A 10,476-nucleotide genomic window follows, 5' to 3' on the forward strand; every position below is an offset into this window, starting at 1 on the left:
TTGTTTGTATTAGAAACACAGTGGAAGAGCGATCCAGGCTGCTAACAGACCTCTACCAGCACTAGCATATGCATTCTATTTGCAAGCCTAACTCCACTCAAACTCTGGAGCCTGTTAGAATGGAATTACACACACAATGAGGTGCATTTAATCTATCACAGATTACCAATGGAAAGGTGAAAAGTAGTAGGTGAAGCCTTTGAAGACAATAACATCAAGGCCTCTTCCTCCAAAAACACCACGCAGGCAAGGTCAAGAAACAGTGAATGGGAAAGTAGTTGCCAAAAGCAGAACAGAAAAAATGTGCAGCCTTCAAGCAGTAGCATTGACTTTATTCAATATGACCCCTCCCCACCCCGCCCCCCCTCCCAAAAAAAGAAAAAGAAACAAACATATATCCTCAAAAAGAAGAAAACCTCAGTACAACACAAATAAGTTGTATGTCAGATGATTTCACTGTGATCATAAAAGTGATATGTAGCAGTAATAGCTGCTTAAAAGGTTGCTCTCCAAAGAAAATGGGCTTGGTCAAAATGCAGAACATTTCTCTAGCACGTCCTTCTCACAAAAATAATTACCAGAATAACTGAAGACAAACCATCATCGTAAAGTCTTTTCTTTTTTATCTTGGAAGTTATTAATCAAAACCTCTAGCAAATGGCAGACAGGATTCTGCAGAGTCTGCTCTGCCCCTGGTTACCAGGAGCTGCAGCAGCACAGCTTGCAGAGCGCGGCAGGGGGTGATGCAGCTGATCTAGACTTGTGTTATCAACTGCCACTCCCTGATCTGGGTAAGAGAATATTTAGTTTTACACAATCAGGCATTTGCTCTATCACTGAAGCTCTGTGTATAGAGCCTGAATGTGACACCCAAAATCATTAGCATGACTTCTGTGTCTCTATTTGCACAGAACATGAGGCAAAGCACAGCTCTTTAATAATACCACTACTTATGTTAACAAACTACTTTTGTTGTAATAAATAATGCAGTCTCCATTTTAACAAATGTGTGTGTCCCCCCTCCCGAGACAAGGCATCCGCAGCCGGCGCAGGGAGCAGGGAGGTACCGCTGCCACCTTTTGGTCACACATAGCAGTGCTGGAGAAAAAAACTGGTTTCTTTGTCGTTGTAGAACCAGGAGCATTGAAAACCTGATCGTAAATTGCAAGCACAACAGGGACCACTTCTGACATGAAGTTTTTGGACCTCTATGATTATGTATATTATATAATAAACAAATGACAAAAAGCTTTTGTTTATACTGTTTCTCAAACGAGTTCTATTTAGGCAATTTAAAGCTTTTGAGAATTTTGTACAAAGATTATAAAGACCTGAGCTTCAAGTCCAAAGACAAGTGATTAATGGTAAAGCACCTTTGAATATGCAAAATTCAACCATTATCCTTCTGTAAAAAAGAATGGGAATGGATGGTCACAGATGGGGTGGGAAGGGAGTGAAAAGGAAGGCTAATCAATTGCTAAAAGAAAGTCTGTACTGCATAGTAAAATTGGAAGAGCTTCCAGAGAAATACACTTGCTAGTGTGTAATTTATATAGACTTCTAATCTGTGCTCTTCTGTAAGTCTGTTCAAAAGGTCAACCAAGTGGCACTCAAATCTAAGCTAAAATGTCTATTGCAGTGTGCAGTGAGTTTGAACTTAAAAGAAAGGCTTTTGCACACTGCCAGTCAAAACCTTCTTCAGCCAAGTAATCCATATCAGAGCCCGCTGCATGATTCATGGAAAAACTTATTTTTCAAGTGTTGACTTGCAGGCAGCTCAGTATTCTGAAAAGACAAGAATTTGGTTTCTTTTCAAAAAGGGTCTGATGGATTAAATGGCAGCTTCCCTGTAACATCCTGTCAATGGATCCATACTCAAATGCTTACACCTACCCATACTTCATTCAGCTTCAGGCTTTGTTCTGCGACCAAATGAAGCAGTGATAAATAACTATCTTCTACAAGTCTATTTGGACGGCACTGACATTTATTTCAAAATCACCCAGATTTGTCCAAGTAAGCTCAATGAGTGACCTAGATCTGTGAGACAACATACCTTATGCCATCAACTCTTGAGGTACCCCACTGCTCCTTTCTTGTTCATTTCTAGTCATCCCTTCTACCTTTGCTAATTTGAAAATTTTGTTTGATACCAAGCTTTACATGTTATTTTTTCCACCCCCATTTTTAAATCAATTATTCAGGTCAATGCTTAAGAATCCGGAGCCACTGATCAAATCTTTACGAATTTCAGTGCAAAGCAAATAAATTGAGATGTACAGTTAAAGAGCTTTTTAAACAAGCCAGGGGTTTTAAGAAACAGATACCATGTCAAGGAGGCATAAGACCTTAAATTTCCTGTCCAGGTTGAAAGGTAAGAAACCGTCCTCTATCATGTTTAAATGTTCTCAGGCTTTAGACAATATATTGAGGTATAGGCTTCCAAAAAATCTGAGTTTTAACTTTACAAATTTCCAATCATCTTTGTAATAATAGTTCTCAGCACTGACAAGTATTGACATCTAAGAAACATTTAGGATTAGTCACTTTGTCCTAAAGCAGTAATTCCAAGTGGTTCAGGCTAGTAAGTAGAACCCCACTGCACTAAGTTTGTACATATTGCTAAAACTGCCTCCATCTCACATGGTTAGCAATGTAATGACTAAAAAACTGTCTGGCACAGCCAGACAATGAGTGCAAATCCAAAAGAACTGCTGGTAAATCGTGAGCAGCTAGACACCACTTTCTCTTGCCCATTTTCTATGCAACTAGTATCTATCCCTGTAACATGGTCAAGGAATGGTTTGGGTAGAATAAAGAAGATATATGGTGAAGTGAAAGAGCAAATGAATAGCCATACAAAACAACCAGGACATGAAACCAAGTGCCTCGTCACTGCTGTTCATTGCCTCACAGCTCACCTCCAACAGCACAGGCCTCTGCAAAATCATGAGAAAGCAGAAAACAGCATTACAGATTATACTTAAAAATATGTACATAAGTCTGAAAGGAGAAAAATAAAAAATTCCTACCACAAGAAATCCTACCATATTGATTCACAATTTGGAGGAAGGAGAGGGACCGTTTCTTTGGCCTGAGTGAACGCACAACGCAGCCATGTGCTAGTGCTGCTGAGAGCCCAAGCCACACAGCACACGCACACAGCACCTGGCCGTGCCAGGAGGAGTTCACTCGCTCCATGAGATGCTCGCAACTGAAAAAGGGACACGTTATTTCCAGCAGGTGACTCCTCCTCGGTGTTAGTGGAATGATGAGTTGCCAGGCAGGTGACTGAAATGCCATGCTCTCCACCCCTGCCTTGCTGCCTAGGGCCACGTTGGCTACTGGCATTAAAACAATCCTGAAGTGCTGAGACCTCAAAACATTCCCGAGATGCTGCTACTAGGGACACAGCCCCTGGTTTATAATCACAGAAATTAATAGTAATGGGGATTAACCTCATTCAAAGAGTAAGATAACACAGTTTCCACCAATGATCTCCACAACAGAGCATCTCACACCACCTGCGGGGCCAAAGAATAATCCATTTACATTGCCTTCACACCATTTGAAAGGGCAAAACTACAGGCATGGAACAAAGTCATAATAGTCAAATGCATTTGACACTTAGTACAGTCCAATGCAGACCAAGTAGATTTTCCTGAAAGCTTTTCTATTTCTACTAATTTCAAACTACTTGAGGTACAATTTGAGGATGGTCTTAAAAAGCATTCTTTTGTTATCAGTTTAAATTATTTTACTAAATTTCTGAGTTATATCATGCTCCAAGGAAGATAAAACTCTGCTAAAAGCCCACCATAACAGTCCTCTTCAGGGACTGTATGAGACAGAATTTCTGTATGCTCCTCCCTGATTTTATATGAATATTTTTGTTTATGAAATAGCACAAAAAATTCTTGTACTTCCCAGTGTTTGGAGAATATAATGATTTGCTGAAATTAAACTAACACCAATACCTTCGTAGAAATATTGTGACTTCAGTCAGGAAAGGTATTTCATTTCTATGACTTCAAAAACAAGCATCTACCATAAAAAACCTCAGTTCACTAACTTGAAATTACTTTTTAAAAAAATAAAATTAAGAAACTGCATTTCTGTTGCACTAACAGTTGAGTACTTAGAAAAGCTGAATGAGAATAACCAGACTAAAAGACATTTTTTAAGAGTTATGTTAAATAATTTGTTCCCTGCTGCAATCAGAATACATCAGCTTCTCTTTTAGTTTTTTTGGTTTGGTTTATTGGGATTCATGATCTCCCCTCCTCCCCCCCAATACCTGTATAAAACAAAAATTCACTAATTTGTCATGCTTTTTTTAAAAATCAATTTGAAAAAATTGGACGGGGAGAAACATTCAATGATACTAATCTTAGACTGAGAAGTTTAAATTAATCTGTTTTCTATTTATTATGTGTACAGATGAAGACAGAAAGACTATCTTCACCGTTCTAATATCCCTTCCCCTCCATTTCCCACACTATGTAGCTATTATACAAAGTGGATTTTGGTGATCTGGTATTTTTTTTCCCCCCTTAAGAGGCTGCCTTTTTTTTTTTTTTTTCCAAAAAAGATTGTAAGCAAGTTGCATAAAGTCTAGAATTCACAGTTATGTCAGCATTGCTGCTCCCAAACCCTTCATTTCATTTGACTAATCTCTGTAACTTAAAATATTAATTTATTTTCTAATCATATGAAGTTTATAATAAGCACAGAAGAGGCAATCTGAACACTCTTATTTACACTACTACTTTAGACCTTAAGCATTTCAAATAGAGAGGAGAAAATATGGCAAAAACTGCCTTCTTGTCTGCAGTATTTACATGCTTTACATAGTTTAAAAATATGTGGCTTATTAATGACTGATTTTTCAACCTCTCCAATAAGCTTTTTATTAACATGACAGTCCTTTACTTGCAAGTGTCAAGCAATTTCATACTGTGCATGTATCCTTTATGATGTTTAATACAAAAGATAGTACAGTATTTATATCCCTCACAATAAGAGAATGGATTGTTTTAAGGTTATACAGCCCAGTTGTGATAAAGAAAGAAGGAACCTTACAAAATGATAAATATTTTCATTAAAAAACTTTAAAACTAAAAGTTCAAAGATATGTTCTCCTCTCTTATATCTTGTCAAAACATGACTTAGGACCCAAAACTAATCTACTTTCAATTTTATTCCATATTTCAGTGCTGTCATAGTACTCAGCAGAGAGTATTGGAATACGATCATTTTTTATTTTGTTGATGTTACCGACAGCTTTATTTCACAAAGCAATCTTATACTATGTCTACCACTGGCAGGTCACAAAGGTCAAATAGTCTATCCTTACAGGTAGAGAGCTTATTAAATGGCACGTCTATTAAACCCAATGGACAACATAAAGAAACATTTCAGCAAAATACTTTTAACATAGTTCAGTGAAGACACAGTCGAAAGGGTATTAAATAATTTGAACCCAGACCAATAAGAATTTTTTATAAGTGTCTTCAAAATTATGCTTCATACAAAGCATTTCAAACAGACAGTAGGAGAAAGACCTGCAGAAAGATGAACCTCGTCTTTGCAAACATTTACTTTGCATTGGGCATTTGCAGCTGCACACTCGTAGCATATGTACTGCTATGTGGCTTACGAACGATAAGTTTTTGCTTTCTAGGACTGTTATTTAATTAAACTTTCAATTTAAAATTATCAAGAAATTTATAAGGTACCTTCTTCAGCAGTATTTATACATGTGATTTACATACTAACCTGGATCACTGTAGGATAATTCTTCAGAAGCAACATATTTTAGCTATTTATTTCCCAATAACATAATTAATCACATAATGGTTTGGGGAAAAATCCAATTACATAAATCAGAACAAGGCACTCAAAATCTTCATATAGTATCTTATAAAGTCTACATAATTCCTTTTAACTAAGAGGGTGTATGCTTTGCAAGACCGGAATATTTATAGACATATAATTGTGATTTTATCTCTCTTCCTGGCATCCTTTCATTATTTCACTATTTGCCAGTTACCTATCATATGTTGGATCTTGCTATTTCAATATTTGTATTTGCATGACTGAGTTTACAAAAGAATAACAAAATAAAGACATCTTTGGATTGCGAAACCTATACATTCAGATGTTCATTTTCAGACTTAACCCTTGCAGCTCTATCAAACAAAGCATTTCAGTTGCATTTCTAAATCATATATACTTATTTCTGCATAGCTAAATTCTGAGTATCAGTAGGCAGAGTCTGTGGAATCTCATATGCAGTTATTAGATACAATACTTGGTCTAGTTTTATCAGAAGATTCACCTCGTCAGATAATTAATAAGATACAGAAACATAAAACATGAGTTGTTAAAGTCTACAATTACCTTCCCTCACAGCTCCATTCTAAATGCACTGTCCTTGCTTTAACACATAGTAAATCATCTACCTAAATGTATTTGCACCCAATCATTTTTTAAAGTCACAATCTTTGTAGTGTCAACTTGTCAAGGGTCAAAGGGAAGAACAGGCAAGATTCCCAAATCAATCTGCTTGTAGAAACTGTCTCATTTCATTTCAAATTACCTGCTGTGGCTGAAGCAGTCTATGGACAAACTGCCTTCCTCCATAAACCATGACAGCACAGGTCGAACTTATGTGATCATTCATAAGGGGCAAGTCATGCTGGGTCTGTCATTAACTACTTTTAAACTGCTGTGCAGGGTTAAGTGATCTTGCAGGGCAGCAGCAGATATAAATACTAGTTGGACAGTTTAATGTCAGGCGACAACTCCTCTGGGATTAAAACCATGTAACCCAATAGTAGTGTTATCGATATAAGGATTAAGGTACTTTGGGACTGTTTCTTGCACTCACAACTTTTCCTGTGTTTTGCATGCTATTAAGATATCAGATGCATAAAATAACACCCCTTGAGAGGCTCCCTAAAATATTACCAGCAACACTCACTCTCTTCTGTGGAGGTATTCCCAGTTGGTTTAGTTTTGTCCTTGTGTAACTACCCAATCCAGGAGAGGATACTGCTAATCTAAGAACGTAAATATATTGCAGCAACAAAAACTATGTGGGGCTGCATGATTCATGGGCAAGGGAGACAGTTCAGAACTGATTCTCCTCAAAGACAGTTTGAGCAGGTGCCACAAATGTCCGTACTAACCAAGGTACTTCAGCAGATGCCCACTTTCAAATATGGGAGTGGATCTGTTAATTGAACCTGTTGCACAGCTAGCTGATACATATATAAAAGATCACTGCATGGCTTAATAAACTATACAAGTAATTACTACATAACAACTTACTTTGCGCTTTAGTCATTACTCCTCTGCTCACCATTATACTGATACACTCATATGAACAACAACAAAGGTACTTGTTAATAATTAAAAACAGCCATCATATTTTTCAACATCTGTGGTCAGCAAAAGCCAGAGGAGATCTGTTAGACTAGTGAATTAAGCTGGTCTCAGTATCAAAAAATAAAAGTTCTTAAAGGGCTACACAATTTTTCCTGATTCTTTCTTTATCACCATAGTCTTATTTAACAACTACAACATAGGTCACAGTATCCTTAATGCATTTATCTTCAGTCACGAAGCAGATGGGTATTTTTACAAGAACATGCAGGAAGAGACTAGCACTCCAGTTTGGTGAAGAAGACAAATTCTTGCTCATAGTATGATATATATGCAAAACCATACATGAAACAGCACGCTAACACAAGAGAGCTGATTCATCAGTGTCTCGTAAGGCACAACTGCCAGTGGCACTAAGAAAGAAGTAAACCTTAATCTAAATGAATTCCAAACTTAAGAGCCACCATAACTTAATACAGGAGGGTTCAAGAATACGTATGCTTTTGAAATAGAAAATATCAATACAACTTGTTCAGAATTGAATGTCACTTTCTGAGGCATACACAATGACACTGAGTTTTGGAGGTCAGCTTTCCAGTAGCAAAAGTGAGGTTGCAATGGTTGTTACAGATGGCCAGCCTGTTGGCATTACAGATCATCTCTTCCCTTATACTTAACTTTGCCTACTGATGACTTAGTGCTCTTACATAGCACCACACTTCTCGCCAGCATTTTTAAAAGGACAGCAACATATATCCACATCCACCACCCCCTTTCTTTTGCATCACTGGCTCTCAGGCCCCAGCTCCTTCCCTCCAGCTCCAGGTTTCTCACTGAAACATCAAGAGTCAAGAAGACTCTCTTCTGAACAACAGGCACAAGGATGTCATCACCACAGGAGGATGGAATTAAACAGGAAATCACACTTTATTCTTCTGCATACATCCCTCCACATGTACATAGCGTGTATTCAGAAGCTATTCTAGGAGTCCACAGGTGTGGAAGGCCCAGATCTCCCGAGTCCAGTTTAAATCCATAATGAACAAAATGGGGAGGAGAATTCATCCATAAGGATAGTTTCCATTGCCCTCCCGAGCACTCCAGGCCTGGCCACCCACTCACTGCACACAGCCCCCAAGGCAGAATTCAAAACTGCCCACGTGTCACTGTCCTGTGTCTGAGGACTGGCCCTAGGCAACCTACTGCTCTGGAACAACCATTGGGTCCCCAGCTTGTGACAAATACAACCACCTAATCCCACTTCTTTCTTTCCCTCCTAGAGAGAATCACATACCATTCTCAGTTCAGCAATCTCAAATCCAAAATCTGCTCACCAAATGGTACCTCTACGCTGACCCCTCTCCCAGATCAGACCCACCTTGTCCCTTACATACCGGCTCATGATTTGCACTTTCTTTGCACCCTCTGCCTCACTGTCAACCTCCACTCTCATTTTTAACACAGACTCCCAGAAAGCTCACTTTTGTTGTCTTTACTTCCTCCTCATGCTTTTGCCCACAGGGATTCCCCGTTTCCAGCTCAGATGCCCCAACAAGAGCCAGAAGCTGCCGTTGTTCAAAGGCCCGAACACCAGCCACGGCCACAACACGTACGTGTGCAGGCGGGGTCCTTGACCACTGTAGTTACTCCAGTGTATAGCAATGTTAAAGTTTCCCACAGTTTATAACTTTTCCAATTCAGACAAAATTTCGTAACGCTGTTGAAAAGACCAATCAATATAAGAGCATGTTAGATCAAAGAAAATAAACATAAGAATGTCAAAATGGGCAAAACTACCTGTTTTCCACTAATTTCACACATGAATACAAATGCATCCTGCTGTAATTTTTCAAGCAGTCACGTAAAATTTCAGACCAGTGGCTTCAGTTTAACAGTTATTCACAACTGAAAAGAAACATATGACAACATATGTTAGCAATATCAATCAAAATAGTGGAGTTCTGTCTGTGGCATCATGCTTCAGCCTTTTTTGGAGAAGATAACATCTTTTTTTGTCTTTATAAATCCACCAGCACATAACCAACACTGACATGAAATAATAACCCCAACTTACTCCTCTGATGAGGGTAATTTGCATAAATCAGGAAATAAATAACTTTACACTGGATGGAAAAATGACACATTGTCAATTTGTAAATCTATTACATAAAAAGGAAAGGACATGAGGAAAAAAAAACCCAAACACTGATGTTTGTGTGTGCAAATCACAGACATTCACTGCACACGCAGCACAGATAACATGTTTCTAGCTTTTCTGTCTACTTCATATCTGATAATCCAAAAAATAGAAAAAACAGTGTTAAGGATGATTCTTGAATACTGTTCTGAACAATAGTTTAACATTAAAAAAGAAAATACTGTTGAGACTTATAAGCATAAAGAATGTGTTTTAGAACTACAGATTAGGTTCAAATTATTTCAGGTCACTTCTATTTTCTGCTCTAGAATCTTTGGACAGTCTCCCAAATATGCATATATTATACCTGTTCTACAGTGATCCTCATGACAACAGCCACCATTGTTTTGTCTGTAAAAGTGGTATAGTGCTTGCTTCAAATTATTTTAGCCAATACTTATTAAGGGAATCAATCAGCCGATAAAAAGCTGCAAAGGATCTGTTACCCTCCATTTCCAGTCTTGCTTTCTAGAACAGTAGTAGAAGTAAAATAGCCAATGCAAGAGTGTTAAGTACTACAATTAGAAAAGGGAAGATAGCTCCAACAAAATCTTCTGAGGTCACAAATAACACATACTTACTATTAAAGAAAGTCTGCATTGCATAAACAACTACATAAAAACAAACTAGCTTAATTTTTTCCACTTTTTGTCCTTTAGATAGTATCATATAAGAAAATTCTGTTACATTCCAGTTCCATGGTGGTTTGTTGCTGGATTTAATTCTGTGGTATAAGCTTATTGATACCAATATAATAAGTATGCAAATCCTCAGAATATTTCCTAGGAGCTTTCTACATAAACTGTTGAACAAAGGAATTCAAACAGAATCAGTAGTCAAAAAAAACCCAAGACAAACTAGCCACTCAATCACCACTTTTTTTCCATCTG

This window comes from Tyto alba, unplaced genomic scaffold (assembly GCF_018691265.1).
Source record: "Tyto alba isolate M040663 unplaced genomic scaffold, T.alba_DEE_v4.0 Super-Scaffold_1000006, whole genome shotgun sequence".
Lineage (NCBI taxonomy): Eukaryota > Metazoa > Chordata > Aves > Strigiformes > Tytonidae > Tyto > Tyto alba.